The 17,107-nt window shown below is 42.0% G+C and overlaps 1 protein-coding gene across 1 annotated transcript in view; it reads right to left on the reverse strand.

The window, feature by feature from the left end:
* Positions 1–17,107, reverse strand: part of ESRRG (estrogen related receptor gamma) — a 911,602-nt gene that overhangs the window by 881,977 nt on the left and 12,518 nt on the right. The gene's annotated exons all lie outside the window — the stretch shown is intronic.

The raw sequence follows: 17,107 nt of genomic DNA on the forward strand, positions 1-17,107 counted from the left end.
GGGTGTGTAGACTTTTTATATCCACTGTAGTAAGAACTAGCAGAAGGACCCAGCTTCTCACAGGTATATTTCATCTATTTCATTTAATGTTTGTGTGTGTCGTTAAAAGATAGACATTATCCCCCATAACAGTGACCTCTACAGCACCCCACCCCCTTAACAGTTAACTCCACAGCAGCTGCCCTTTTAATAGTGTCCCCTGCCCCCTTAACTGTAACCTCCACAGCGCCCTCCCCTTTAAGGCTAGGGCTACACAACGATATGTGTCACGCGACATCTTGTTGCACCAATGTCATGCAACAATTTTTATAATGATAGGCCATGGTGTCGCACTGCGACATGCTGCGACTGCGACATGACAGTTGCAAAAAATCCATCCAAGATGGATTTTTCTGTGACTGTCGCGTCACAGTGGCCGCATGTCGCAGTGCGGCACCATGGCCTATCATTATAAAAATTGTCGTGCAACATCAACGTCGCAGTGTAGTTGTGCCCTATATGTCGTGAGACTTATTGTCACGCTACACATGTCGTCATGTAGCCCTAGCCTAAAGCTGACCTACAGCAGTGAAGAAAATCGGCTGGGTTGTTATGGAAACCTGGAGTAAAACTGTGTGTATGTGGAGGCTGGAGGACCTGCGAGCTTCTATTTGCTGATAAGGGACATGTGACCGTGTGTATGGCAGTTGGGATATGAAGAGAAAGACTTGCAGGCTTGTATTGGCTAATGCAGGTCATTTATTGGGAATATCTCAGGAACGGTACGTCCTAGAGAGCTGAGACCCCCACAAGATTTCTTATGTATGACAAAACATTTGTAATGTATAGTCAAATTTTAGTTTGGAAATGGAGGGTCGATTTACAGTGTTTGACTGATGAAGCCTGGAGTTAGAAAATGAGGAAATAGAGGAGTCAGCCCATAATTGATCAATATTTATGATTGTTCATCCCCAGTCTGTCCATGACAGTGGCACTGTGTCCATCTCATCTGTGTCTGCCCTTGCAGGCATCAGGGCAGCTTCATCTCAGGGCAGTGGAGGGGGGAAGTGTGCCTTAGACTTGCAGAGAGCAAGTCCATTGGCAAGTCTAAGACTCAATCAGTCTCTGAAGAAGGAGTCGGGAGACCAGAATTAAATTGAGGAGCCATCATTCCAGTGGAGAACATCAGGTACTATAAGTGAACAAAACATTTCCAATGTATAGTCAAATTTTAGTTTGAGACTGGAGGGTCGATTGGCTGGTGAGGTCTGGACTCTGGAGTTGCAAAATACCTGTTCGACTTCCAAAGAAATGGAGAAGTCGGCCCATGATTGTTCAATGCCCGTAATTGTCCATCCCCAGTCTGTCCATGACGTTTGCACTGTATCCATCCCCTTGGTGTCTGTCCTTGTAAAAGTGTGTATTAGACTTGCTAAGAGCAACTCCATTGGCAAGTCTAAGTCTCAACCAGTTTCTGAAGAAAGAGTCTCGAGACCAGATCTCAATGGAGGAGCCATCATTTCAGTGGTATGTTGACACAACATTTTCAGTGTATTGACAATTTAAAGTGATTAGTGACTAGTGAGGTCTGGAATTGGAAAATGCCCTATTCGACTTAGGCTACTTTCACACTAGTGTTTTTGCTGGATCCGGCAGGGTCCAGCAAAAACGCTTCCGTTACTGATAATACAACCATCTGCATCCGTTATGAATGGATCCGGTTGTATTATCTTTTTAACATATCTTTAACATTGCCAAGACGGATCCGTCATTAACTCCACTGAAAGTCAATGGGGGACGGATCTGTTTTCTATTGTGGCAGAGAAAATGGATCAGTCCCCATTGACTTGCATTGGGGGTAATGCCGGATCCATCTTGCTCCGCATCCCAGGACAGAAAGCAAAACACAACATGTTGCGGTTTGCTCTCTGGTCTGGGAATGCAAGTAAACGGAATGGAATGCATTTTGGAGAATTCCGTTCGGTTCAGTTTTGTCCCCATTGACAATGAAGTGGGACAAAGCTGAAGCGTTTTTTTCCAATATTGAGCCCCTATGACGGAACTCAATACCAGAAAGCATAAACGCTAGTGTGAAAGTACCCTTACGAGGTAATAGAAGAGTCAACCAATGATTGTCCATTCCATGTCTGTATTAACCACTGCGGCTATATTATAAATATAATAACTATTGTTATTATTATCTAAAACAAATTTTAAAATATATTTTTTCAATGCATTCCTGTTACTTATATAGTCTCTGCTTTCATTCTGATCTTTCATAAGGTTTAACCCACACAAATTCTTTTAGACCTAATAGGAACAGCTCAATCAGTTAATAAAAATGGGACACATTGATAGCAAGTAAAAAAAAAAAACTAATTATACAATTAAATTAACAAAAGAAGTAATGTATTCTGCGCAGAGTAATTTCTGACCAGCAACACCCTGCAAAAACCCCTTGAGGCGAAAGCTATTCCAGATGCTGGTGTGTGGGATTCAGCTTTATGTATCCAATGAGGCATATACAGCCGAGATATGTTTAGCCGAAATGCAAGACGTGATCTAGTTTGCAAAGTACAAACAGTAAAAGAAATTAGCTGGAGATGAAGCAACACAAATCCCGTTCAAAATATAAAAAAAATATGAATAAAATATAAAAAATAAATGAACGTAATATACGTTATATATGTTATATTATTTATGTCATATTTGTAGAGGGTGTTGTAATGATTTACACCCTTGAACCAGAAGTTGTGTACATGAACAGCACCAAAAGACATGAAATTAGAACCTTAAACAGATCTCCTTAGAACCCCAGACTTCATGTGCACCCCACATTTCAGTACCAAAACCCAAGACTTTACCAGCACCTCAAATTTCAATACTAGAGATGAGTTAAGTTTTCAAAAATTCAATTCGGCAACTTTGCCGAAGTTATCCAAGAAATTTGATTTGTTAAGAATGAATTCATCATGAATTGCTATAAATCAGATATACCCAGGCCACTGTGCTTTAGGGTACGACCACATGGAGCGGCCATGCTGCGGGCGGGTTGTGGCCATGCTGTGGTGATGAACTGCAGCGGCCTTTCATTTAATAATGAAGACCGCATTTTATAGTCCTTCTTCATTGTTAATGGCACCATTAAACAAGAGCTGGTGCTGGTATGAGGTTCGGCTGGTTTGGTGGGAGCACAATATGCATATTATTGCTGTTCTTGTCTACAATCTCCTCCTTAAATATTAATTACCTTTGGCATACCCACTTCTCCAACCCCAGCGCGTTCCTGCCCTACAGGTGGGAGCCCTTCTTCTCCCATATGCTTTTCCTCCTTTTCCACATCATCTAATATCGATGAGAATATGTCTTCAGGAACATCCAGCTCCTCCTCTCTCTGAATCTTTCTGACTTTTCTAGGGCATGGAGACTTTGAAGGATGACTTGGAAGAAGTGAAGCCAACAAAAGATGAGGATGGTCAATTGGTCAACATTAAAAACTGGTCCCCCTAAGTGGCACAGACTGGATAGTATTGGTTGGTACGCTGGCACTGGAATAATAAAGGCTTCCATCTTATTGATATTGAATTACATTTACGGCTGATCTAGGAATAAGTAAATGAAAGAATAAATAAAACTGATGCAGCATAGGTCTCCCTGCGATATTCTTCTAAACATGAATACGTTGGGGAGACAAAAGGATACAAAAGCTTAGCACACCACGCTTTTGTATCCTGCAAAATCCAGTAAAAAAAAGTATACATTAAAGAGGACCTTTCACTAGAATAGAAAATGTAAACTAAGTATACAGACATGGAGAGCGGCGCCCAGGGATCTCCCTGCACTTACTATTATCCCCGGGCGCCGCTCCGTTCTCCCGGTATAGGCTCCGGTATCTTCATTTGTTCGGCTCAACTTGGTGGAGCCTGCCGGCGTCTCCTTCTCCCAGGCTGTAGCGCTGGCCAATCGCAGCGCTCAGCTCATAGCCTGAAAGAAAAAAACACCTCTCAGGCTATGAGCTGAGCGCTGCGATTGGCCAGCGCTACAGCCTGGGAGAAGGAGACGCCGGCAGGCTCCACCAAGTTGAGCCGAACATATGAAGATACCGGAGCCTATACCGGGAGAACGGAGCGGCGCCCGGGGATAATAGTAAGTGCAGGGAGATCCCTGGGCGCCGCTCTCCATGTCTGTATACTTAGTTTACATTTTTTATTTTAGTGAAAGGTCCTCTTTAACGTATACTTTCTTTTACAGTGGTGCTCTATGGTGAATGGATGCCACTGTATGGCATCAGTGTAAGGCATCTGTTAACGTATACATTTTTGTATACGTTAAACAGATGGCAAAAACGTGATGTGAACTCGAACCCTAAATGACATAATGTCACGACCTATGGTCGTGACTCTTTGTGTCGCATGCAGTTGCCAGCGGTCTGCTTGTTGTCTATCGCAGGTGAGGACAGTTTGTATGTTTGTCTCACGTGTGGTTGCCGCTGGCAACATAATGAGGTTTGGCAGTGTAGCAGCCTGAGCTGGTTGCTAGGCAGCTCGCTGTCAAGGCATGCGGTTGCATCTGGCAACATATCTATGTATGTGTTCACTTTCCCTGTTTGGTGTGCACGGGATTTATGTTATGTGTGCATTTCCCCTTTAAGTGACACTTACCTTGTCTGATGTTGGAAGGGTTAACTCCTTTCCTAGTTTGTGGGTGTGGGTGTGGCTACTTGGGCTATTTAGCCTCTGCTGCGTTTGTGCATTCTGTGTGGATCCTTATCCATTCAGAATGCATTAGGGCAAAACTGATCTGTTTTGGACCGCTTGTGACAGCCCTGAACAGATCTCACAAACGGAAAGCCAAAATGCCAGTGTTAAAGTAGCCTTAGTTGCAGATTACAGACATCCCCCAAAGCATTACTGCCAGCCTCATATTCTGCCGAGAAACAGGGTATTAGTACATTGAACCTAAACCTGGCCTATGCCCATACAAAACCATCTGGGGAGATCTGCACTGCATATTGCTGGAACTGTGTTCTGAGATTTTTGGAAGTACCACAACCCTAATTCTGCAAGTTAGAAAGGACAGATGTTTATTCTCCTACATCGGGCCTGATTACTGACTCCAACACCATACATCATCCATTGCACCCTACACCTCCTGCCTGGCACCTGCACCAAACCTACAACATCAAGGTCACCCCATCTACATTCAGGCAGAAGTCCTCATATCAGAGTGGGCCCCAAGGGAAGAAAGGGTGCACCCTTCTCTCACTGCCCTGGCCCCAGGGGGCAACGGTGTGAAGGAAGCCACTGTGATAGACTTTTTCAGCCAGTGCCACTACCACTCCAATCCTCTGTTCCAGCTCCTCGGGGGCATAGGCAACAGTGTACTGGACTAATATCAGCCTATACTAGATACAAAGATTGATGTAATGGTTATAGATATCTGCATGGGCACCCAGGAGTAGTATTATGACCTATTCCTATACCAGGACCCTCCACATTTATTTTTTAACTGGTACAAAACATCCTCGAAGAAAAAAAAGGCCCAGTCCTGCCGCTGTTTATTATACAAGCATCTCTAAGAACATCTCCAACTCTCCAACAATTTCTTTGATTTATGTTCAAAAACACACAGGGCATGAAATGATTTCTGCAATCTTACATTTCCCTCAAGAACAGTGCGGCCAGCAGATATATTCGAAGACATCATGTTGGATCCCTTGTTCTGTCTCCTTTTTAAAATAAATTTATGATAATCAATTATATCCGCTTCAAAAGAACTGCCACTGGATTCCCCTATCAGAAAATCTGTTTGAAAAAAAAAAAAAAACACTGCTTTTCTTCCCCTACATTTAACGTACCACAGGGGATAGTGCCCACGCTGACATACAAATTGAAAGAAAATGTGCCAAATTCTGCAAAAAATGACATCCATCAAAAGCTGCTTGTGTCATAGGTGTTCTATGAAGGAGTAACCTTCCCTTCCTTCATATGCAGAAGATGCGGACTCTACGAGATAAAGAACTCATTAAGGTTTCACAAGGAATCATGTTACCTGTAGTTAACTGGCAGCTGTTCCCTATGTTCAAGCAGTTTATGCTCTGTGCCTATTGACCATGTTCTCAGGAAATAATTTGCCTTGCCTCTAATATTGCTCTAGTGACAGACAAGTCCTGTATTTTTAAGGAAAAAACTTTGGGGAGAGGTTTTCTCCATGTAGTAACCCTCCTGTCCCATATTTGTCTGCATAGTGTTACTTCATTACTTTTTGTATAACTGTACCCACTTATAATGGCAATTTGTAAAGCAAAAGGACACCTGACGACCAGTTATTTAAACTTAATGGGGGTCAGAGGAGCATTACTTTCCATAGTCTTCAAATATAGTGATCCTCCTGTAAATAATGCAGATAGACATTGTGTGCCTATTTCTGTCACTTTACATGCGCTGACTGACCAGGCAATTATTGTGAAGGGATCATTCCTTCCCGATAACTGCCTGCTCGTCAGTGGAGGAAAGAGCTACAATTACATGCAGAGATCACCACCACTATGTGGGGATGAGCAATGGCTACTACCATAACTCGTCCTCAGTAGTGTTGAGCGCAAATTTTCAAATCGCGAATTTTAATCGTGAATATCGTCACTTCGAGAATTCGCGAATATTTAGAATATAGTGCTATATATTCGTATTCGCGAATAGTGTTGATCGCGAATATTCTAATCGTGAATTTATCATGAATTTATCGCGAATATCGGCACTTAGCAACATCCTTAGCAACCAATATGAAAGTTGCCTACCCCTTAGTGTTGATCGCGAAATAATCTAATCGCGAATTTGTATTGCTAATATATTACATTGCCGATTTTCGCAATCAAGTAAATAATGACTGGAGATCACGAATTCTCGAATTTGCTAATTTATAGTGAATATTCGGCCAAAAATTCATGAAATATCGCGAATTCGAATATTGCCTATGCCGCTCATCACCAGTCCTCAGACAGATTCATTGCTTTTGGGCAATACATTCCCGATAATTGCCTAGTGCCGGTGTGGTTGACATCTGATCCACTGGGATCAGAAACACCAGTGGGAAGCACAGAGAAATCATGCAAAACTCATAGTCATTAACGGGCAAGCAGCTCAGGGTCAGTGAGGTGATCAGGCATAGGTCAGGTCAGACAGCAGAGTCAGAATCCAGTAATCAGGCAGAAGTTAGAACATGTATAGTCAAGCAGATTATGGCACTTTTGCTGGATCTAGCAGGCTAGTGGACCTATTATTCAGGCAGTGAGTGAGAAAAACAACACAGCATATATAGCAGAGCTGATTAACGCATTAGAAGGAGCTACACACAGGAGCAAGGGAGGGTTAACCCTTGCAATAGTGAAGAATTAGGGGAGGTTCAATGAAGAATATCTCCAATAGACACACAGGATACAGGCACCCAGAACCATAGCTAAAGCACTGAAACTGCGACAGACACACGGTGAGTGGAACAGCACCTGTGCCCATCCCTGTCCCGGGATGTAACAGTAATATTGACTAAAATCCACCCTTGGTGCACTTAAGACCTAATTTGTATATGTTTTACAACATTTATTTCTCCTAAATGTAGCAAGGGATTGGAGAATAGAGATATGGGCAGCCCTACCAGGCATTATGGCTGGTTTAACTTGATCCTGGTTGATAGATGCCTTTTAAATAGCTTGTACAGAATCAAAACAAATATGGCTTCTTTCTAAGAGAAACAGTGCCACACTTGCCCATATGTTGTGTGTGGTATTACAGTTCAACTCCATTAAAGTAAAACTAAATTACCATAACATTCCCAACCTGTGTAGACGTGCTGTTTTTCAAGAATCTTAGACAACTCCTTTAAATCAAACCTCCAGTTGTAGAAACTAATACACATTAACTGGGCAATGAACAGAAGACCTACCTGGTGCTCCCCTTTTCATCTTTTTAGCTTCAGATCCATCAATTCTTGGTCTCCTCTTCTGCCATTGAAACCAGACCGGGCCTGATACATACTCTTTATTTGGTAATCTATGACACTTCTTTCTGCCCTTGGATTGGGCAGCAATGTTCACGTGAACCGTGCTGGCCAATCCAAGAGTGGGGCTGTAAAATAGACAATTTCTTTGTCTAACAAATGCAGTCTGCATCAGGTAGTCTGAAAAACAGCGTGGCCGTCTTGGATGGCAGAAGAGGAGTGCAAGAATTAGTGGATCTAAAACTAAAAAGATGAAGAGGAGGTCACCATGCAAGTGGTCTGTTTGTTCCCCAGTTAAATGGGATTTCCCATCTAAGCATTTGTGGCATATTACTAGGATATGCCACAAATGTCTGATAGGTGTCTGTCCCACCTCTCTCTCAAGATTGGGGACACTGACGTGAAGTGAGAGCAGCCGTGCATGTGTGGCCACCCTCCCTTCACCACTATCAAAGTTACGAAAATAGTCAAGCTCTGGTTCCCTATTTTCAGACGTCTCATAACATGGCGTGCTCTCCTTCACTTTGTAGGCCCTGTTCTTGAGATAGAAGTGGGTCTTAGAGGCGAGACACTCACCTCTCTGATATGTACGGCATATGCTGGCGATACGCCACAAATGTTTGGATGGGAATGCCCCCTTAGGGCTCATGCACACGACCACATGTTTGGTCCGCATCCGATCCGCATTTTTTTCATTCATTTCACAAAATATACAGGCGGTGTGCGGAAGAAAACAAAAATGCCCTATTCGTGTCCATTTTGTGGACAAGGATGGACATTTCTATTGAAGTGAAACAGAAAATGGCAGCATGCACACGGCTGGGATCTATGTTTTGTGGATCCGTAATTTACGCACTGCAAAACACGTACGGCTGTGTGCATGAGACCTTTATGTGATTTTTTTCCCCCTTGTACCAGATGGTTGCTTTAATAATACTCCCTTAGCTCAAATATCTGCAAAAATAAAAATTTACCAGCTGGGTATATTTTACACCAATAACACTAATAACTAAAATGTCAATATCAGCATAACATATTCCCGTTCCAAAAGATGTAACAAAAAAAAACTTCACTGGCTTTACAGCGCTTTGTAAAACCCTCTCGTGTACGTAGACGGCATCCTGCAAAATTCATTCACGAGGTTAACTGCAACAAAAAAATTGTTTCTTCCCCGTAAAAGGAGGCCCTATTAGATTATAAAGAATGTAAGAGCGAGCATAAAATCCTAATATTATGAACCCTTAAAATCATTATTTTCAGAAATGGCTTAAAGGATCTCTGTTCACTGGGAAATCTTCGGCTATTTCTCCTACTTAGAAGAGGCTCAATCAAAAGATTCGCCAAGTGCCCCCTCGAGAAAACAGCAGATCTACATTTAAATGGAGATATATTTTCAAATGCACACTACCTGGAAGGCAGAGGCTATCAAAGATTCTTACCCAGTTAATATAAAATACTTCCAGATATATTTCACCGACGTCTCCACCCTCCCTTTCGAGGCCTCTGAAATATGCATTTTCCTATTTACTTGCTTGCCTAGTTTTGATTTTTCTGTCTTGTAAATTAATATTAATCGCTTAACCAATGACATGTTTTATTGTGCTAACAAATCTCTATTATGCATTTATTGTGCTCATTTCGCCAGAGTACGCGATAGGCATCTTATGTTTGCTGGTCAGAGGCACTAAATAATTAAGCAATCTACTGTCATCAGGGCTGGTTTTTTGTAAGGAAGCCAGTTAGAAGGGTACGAGCGTATCTCATGCCTCCATGTGATTCAAAAGTATTTACATTTTATGGATGTAAATATGTAATGGTTTATTTATTACTGCAAATTAGTTAAGTAGCTGTTTTTGTTCAAAATGAGTTATGGTCACCATAATCAAAGCTCCCGTCTAGATGAGGGAAAAGACGTGGAGTTACAATGGCTGCTACATAAAAGTCCTTGCAAAGAACACCCTAAAGGGTAACTTCACCAACAACGCATTATTCGAACATGCCTTCATGTACGCTTCCCAGATTTTGTTAAAAAATTGGTCAAAGCGAGACTTGACTGTCAATGACTTGTATTTTTGCAGGTGTGGCATCCAGCCCAGTTCAACAGCAGCAAACCTATTGAAATGGTGAACCCACAGAAAGACAAGACTAAAATAAAAATAAAAAACTTCGAAGACCTAGATTTGAAAGGCAGAAAGAGGAGCTTGACAAATGTTTAGAAAAATCAATCGCCCTGGTCATGGGACTAAGGACTGTACCACACCAACAGATTATCTGACCAATTTCTGTCCTATAAGATCAATATGTATAACAAAAGATCTGTGTGTGTAAATGGCCATCTGACCAATGATCGGTCAGGAAATCTGTCAGATAATATGTTGGTGTAATACAGCCCTAAGACTCACAACCATGAATCAGACACCAGCCATGACTCAGACCATACCATTGATAATGGTGATATAGTAGTGGCAAGAGGAGCACCCATCACCAGCTCCATTTTTAAAATGAGCTCAAACCATAAATTCTCTAGCTCACAAGCTAACTGAATTGCTGAATGACATAAAGCATATAGACATTAGGGTTTAAACCCTAGAAACCATACAAGACGCTTCCTTAACCATCTCCACAACAGGGAGATAGAATATTTCCCTTCATCAACAGATTTTAAAAAAATAAAAATTTGTACAAGGAATGTTGGATTGAGGTTGTTAGGCTAACAGAACGTGGTGACACCTACTTTTACTTGTGTTATAATTTTTATTGGTTTTATTGCACATAATGAATATATCGTTAATGAGATCTAATAGGTTATTTTGGTACCAACCCACAAGGAAAAGACCTATTGTTGAATAATTGGCTCCAAAGTCACCCCAAATGGGTTGATATTCTGCAGGAACTTAGGGACCCATGAAAACATCCTTTGGTGCTCTAGTAGGCCTGCGAGTAAGGTCAGACATGCCTGAGAAGCAATCAAATGAAATATACTCCCACCACTAGCTTTGACTATTCTGGATCTTTATATAGTTTTGGAGACCTACAGTATATCATATAGCTCTAGGCAGTGATCTGGATCTTCAAGTTGTTATGGACAGCAGTGTACTCATCTACTGTATATCTAGATTTGAAAATGAGTATTGAAGAGTGTCCTCCAGTTTCTGTGCCCCTTCATTTTGAAGATTATGATTCCAGTGCAACTTTTTAAAACGTATCTTATGGGAGAGAGCAGAGGTGATCCTGGCAAGAACAATAATATCTCAGAAACAGATATTGTGTTTATTTTCTGGGTTTCTGGGTTTATTTCTACTGTGTCTGAGTTTGGGTCAATACCTACAGTAGAGTGGGTTCTCAGTTACAACAAGCGATGTCCAAAGGTTTTAGCATTAACTCTGTATTCTTCTGAATAAATGCTTATCAGGATGGCTCACTCAGACTGTAAGGCTCACAAGTGGCAGAAACTGTAGAAACGTCTGTGACTAAAATTATGTTCTACTTCTCAGGATTGGGCTTTGAACATTGAGTTCTGCAAGACCTATTCAGATGAATGGGACAAGGGCAGACATTTCTGCAACAAATCTTCAAGCGTATGAATATAGTCTAAGGCTAGCCATACATAGTAGATAACTGAGGATTTGGTTGACAGATATTCCTCCTGACATGCATGCCCGCCAAGTTTGCAATTGTTTAGAATGTGGTCAGACACCCATGGTAGTGGCTTATCTCCCCTTAGAACAAAAGGAACAAGCATGTTCTGATCTTTCTTTCCTTTAAAATCTACTGTTGGGGGAAAGTTGGGACACCACCCCATACATATTAGACATGAAATCGGTGGGTCTGGTCAACATTTTTACTCCTATAGATTTCTCCGTATAATCTTTTCTTCATCACGAAAGAAAATGAGTGTCTCATGACCACAAGCCAAAAACGATCTGTACTTTCATTACACCGAGATATCGCATTCCTTCTACCGGACCAGCTCAAACTGATAGAATTAGTTCATTTTATTTTCATTATATTGGCACATAAAACGTACATTAAGAAAGTGGGGATGCCAGAATTATAAAATAACACAGTTCATCTCCAAATCTGTAGAAAATTGGATAAATTACTCTCCATTATTTCTCTTATCTCCCTGTGGTTAACACAGGACATATCAGAAATGGCGAGATTATGGAACTAATAACACAAAAGATCACAATCTATTTACCCTTATGACAAGTAGAAATGAAAAGCTCACTGGCAAAATAAAAATATAAAATGATAAAAATAGAAAGACTGAGTGGAGGCATCATAAATATTCATGAAATAAAAAATATAGAAAAGAATGTGATGCCTCAATGTTGCTATTTCCAGTTGTAATAATTATTCAGATGCCTACTGTCTTGCTACACGTTTGCCCTTCTGTACCCATATCTGGTACTTTGTTATTTTGTTCCATGTTATTGACCTTGGCTCTGTTTTTCTGCCCAATTGGGACAGTTTTCTTGATATTGATCATTGGCTATCATATATCCAGTATTCACACCATGCCACAACAATGCACCTACCACCAAAGGAGGATCCAAATGAAAAGACCAAATCACCAAATAGATTTATCACCTATCCTCAAGATCTCCTTTAAATAATTTCATGTCATGCATACTTTTTTTTTTTTTACAAATAGTAGTAGTAGTATTACTATTCAAAGCCTTCTCATTTTTCTTTCACCCAAGTGCCTCAAAAAAATGTTGAGTGGAATGTGGTCTATCACAACTTGTTCTCTCCAAAAATTAGAAGGACCCATGACCTATTTCCCAACTCTATTTCTGCAAAGTTACGTGTGACCCATATTCCACCCTATTAATCCCTTCCTGTGAAGACTAACACCATAACATAAAGTTACATCACAGCAGTGGTGCCCGTGCCATCAGCAGAGGAGGCTGGTCGTACTATACAGCTGGGCTCCCGCTACAACAGTCTAGATCGATGTTGGCACCTCTTAGATGCAACAGTCAATAGTGACAGTGGCATCTAAGTGATTAGACAAAATGAGGTGGCCTCCCTTGTAACTTCATCTTCCCCTCCATCACAGGGTGTCAGTGGTTACTATGGTAGCCGGACGCCTAACTATGGCCTACGGGTCCATCATATATGGACGCCAATTAGGTACTTAGTACATTTGGTATCATCGCATCTGTAACGACCCATTCTAGAAAATTATCATGCCATTTAACCAGCATGTGCACTGTAAAAAGATGTTTAAAAAAAACTGTCAAAATGCTTGTCCATTCCACCTCGAAAAAAAAATGGAATAAAAAGCAATCACAATATTGTATGTCCCCCAAAATGCTACCATTAAAAGCTGCAGGTCGTTCCACAAAAAACAAGACGTCACATAGCACCATTGGTTGAAAAATAAGTTATTGCTTTTATAAAATGCTTTTCTTTGTACAAAACTAATAAAACATAATAAAACTACATAGGTTGTATAATCATATTGACTTATAGAATAAACTTAGGGCCCTTTCACACTTGCGTTCTTTTCTTCCGGCATAGAGTTCCGTCGTCGGGGCTCTATGCCGGAAGAATCCTGATCAGTTTTATCCCCATGCATTCTGAATGGAGAGAAATCCGTTCAGGATGCATCAGGATGTCTTCAGTTCCGGACCGGAACGTTTTTTGGCCGGAGAAAATACCACAGCATGCTGCGCTTTTTGCTCGGGCCAAAAATCCTGAACACTTGCCGCAAGGCCGGATCCGGAATTAATGCCCATTGGAAGGCATTAATCCGGATCCGGCCATAAGCTAAACGTCGTTTCGGCGCATTACCGGATCCGACGTTTAGCTTTTTCTGAATGGTTACCATGGCTGCCAAGACGCTAAAGTCCTGGCAGCCATGGTAAAGTGTAGTGGGGAGCGGGGGAGCAGCATACTTACCGTCCGTGCAGCTCCCCGGGCGCTCCAGAGTGACGTCAGGGCGCCCCACGCGCATGGATGACGTGATCACATGGACACGTCATCCATTCGCATGGGGCGCTCTGACGTCACTCTGGAGCGCCCCGGGAGCCGCACGGACTGTAAGTATACCGCTCCCCCGCTCCCCACTACTACTATGGCAGCCAGGACTTTAATAGCGTCCTGGGTGCCATAGTAACACTGAACGCATTTTGAAGACGGATCCGTCTTCAAATGCTGTCAGTTCACTTGCGTTTTTTCCGGATCCGGCGTGTAATTCCGGCAAATGGAGTACACAACGGATCCGGACAACGCAAGTGTGAAAGGGCCCAAAGTTTTAAGCAGTGAACAGAGTAAAAAAGAAAAAGAGTAAACATCAAAAGTGATCAAAAAGTCATACTGTATATAGAGATTAGCAAACTGATTCTATAGAATGAAAATTCAACCCTAATTTTTCCAAAAATTCCTGCAACAAACCAGCCCTCATACAGCTACACTCATGGGAAAATAAAAGTGATTCAAAATTTATCATCCTTAAGGCCCAAAACAGGCTGGTCCTGCAAGGGTTGAAGGTGCATCCTTGTGCATTTTTACTTCATATGTCAGGTTTTGTTTAAAGGTGTTTTTTTGGCCAAGAGTTGACAACCCCCCGAAGGTATGCCCCATAATAAGAAACACTCACCTGCCTGCAAGCCATCTATTTGAGCACTACAGACCCATTTCCGGCTGCTTTTGGTCTTTTGGCCGAGAAGTGGCTTCGTCCGGTGACCATTGGGCTAGTAACTAACCTCAGTGGTCACATGTGCTTAAAGAAGCTCTGTCATCAGGATCAGCCCTATAAGAGTACTTTCACACTTGCGGCAGAGGATTCCAGCAGGCAGTTCCGTCGCCGGAACTGCCTGCCGGATCCAGCAATCCTGATGCAAACGGATGCATTTGTGAGACGGATCTATATGCAGATCCGGATCCGGTTTTAATATTTTTCTAATTTTTAAAGGTCTGCGCATGCATCAGGATGCATCAGTTCAGTCCCTCTTAAGTTTTTTGGCCAGAGAAAATACCGCAGTTTTCTCTCGGGCCAAAAATCCTTTACACTTGCTGGAATGCCGGATCCGGCATTAAATTCCATTGAAATGCATTAATGCCAGATCCGTTTTGCTGGAACACTTGGGGCCGGATCCGGCATTAATGCATTTCAATGGAATTTAATGCCGGATCCGGCAAGTGTAAAGGATTTTTGGCTGGAGAGAAAACTGCAGCATGCTGCGGTGTTTTCTACAGGCAAAAAACCGTAAGAGGGACTGAACTGATGCATTCTGAACGGATTGCTCTCCATTCAGAATGCATTAGGATAAAACTAATGCGGAACTCAATACCGGAAAATAAAAACGCTAGTGTGAAAGTACCCTTAAACTAGACATTCTGGCTTAAGGCTCATGATGCTGATTAAAACAATACCTTTCTTTTGTCTGTATGCTAAACAGCTGCAGAGAAATCTGTGTTTTTATTCATATGCAAATAAGAAGTTCGAGCACCAGGGGGCGGGGCTGAATTCTTTGAGCACTGCTCTGAAACACCCCCCATTCTCTGCACACTCCCCCTACACTTGATTGACAGGACTAGACATACTGAGGGCATCTACTGTACATATCATATACTCTATGTACTATAGCTGCACCATGCTGAGATTTGCTCAGAAAGCTAATAAACATATTACTGCTTTATTTACAAGCACAATATATGATTATAAAGACACCAGTAATGTGTGTTAGCTTTAATGCATAGAAAAAAACTTGCATGTGGTAATGCTATAGCTTGGTGGTAAATCCTTGGTTTTGCATGTAGAGATCCCAGGTTTGAATCCTGGGAGAGACTTACAAACACATGTTTTTTGTTATTTTTTTCTCTCTCTATATATATATACTCTCTATACTATACAAATAATATATAATCATATAATAACAGTAAAATGCCTTACAATATTGAGAATAGTGTTTTTTTCTGTGCTTAGAAACCTGAAAACTATTATTGGTTTATTCACAGGCACAATATTTGATTAGAAAGAAACCAGCAACCAGCTTTTTAAGCCTAAAAACATTATTCTCAATATGATAAGGATATGGACTTTTGTTATAAATTAAATGTGGAAGAAAAAAAATATATCTGAAGAAAAAGAACTGGAAATCATTCCCAGGATTCAAACCTGGGATCTCTACATGCAAAACCAAGCACTTGCCACCAAGCTATAGCATTACCGCTCCGATATACGTTTTTTATCTATACTTAAAAGTAGAGGGGGGGACGGCAAATCCGTCAAATCCACAAATCCCTTGAATCTTGTTGGATTCGTGGACTCAAATCCCGACGTATTTAGTAAAATTCCAATCCGACGAATCCCGCGACGCGATATAACCTAATGATACACGGCCGCCGACATGTCGCACAGTGCGGTGAGCGGGTGTATCAACAGAGGGAGGAGGGGCTGGGGGCCAGCATCTGGATTAGGAATGACAGCAGAGACCGGTGCAGTCCCTGTATTCTAATGCACCGGCCCTGCTCACTGTAGTATAATCTTATCTAACCTGCATTGTTAAGATATAATAATTATGTGTAATCCATCTGTATTACTTACAACATTAAGTTCCATAGCAGAGAGGAGGGAGGAGGCAGGCCGGGCGGGTTGGCGGGCGGCGCATCACTCACTACGTCATGCGCCTTATGAATAAAGCAGGCGGAACGGGCACGTGACGTAGTAAGTGACGCGCCTCCCGCCCGTCCTCCTGGCCTGCCTCCTCCCTCTTCTCTGCTACGGAACCTAATGCTGTAAGTAATACAGATGGATTACACATGAATGATTAATATATCTTAACAATGCAGGTTAGATAAGATTATACTTCAGTGAGCGGGGCCGGTGCATTAGAATACAGGGACTGCACCGGTCCCTGCTGTCATTCCTTATCCAGATGCCGGCCCCCAGCATTCACACTGCAGGGACACTGTTATAGGGGGGATCTGTGGATGGCACATAGCATAAGATGCTATATATATGTGATCTACAGATCCCCCCATCACAGTGCCATCCAGAGATTCCCATAACAGTGCCATCCACAGATCCCTCCATAACAGTGCCATCCACAGATCCCCCATATCAGTGCCACCCACAGATCCCCCATAACAGTACCATCCACAAATCCCCCCCATCACAGTG

The sequence above is a fragment of the Bufo bufo genome, chromosome 4 (assembly GCF_905171765.1).
Source record: "Bufo bufo chromosome 4, aBufBuf1.1, whole genome shotgun sequence".
In the NCBI taxonomy this organism is placed as follows: Eukaryota; Metazoa; Chordata; class Amphibia; order Anura; family Bufonidae; genus Bufo; species Bufo bufo.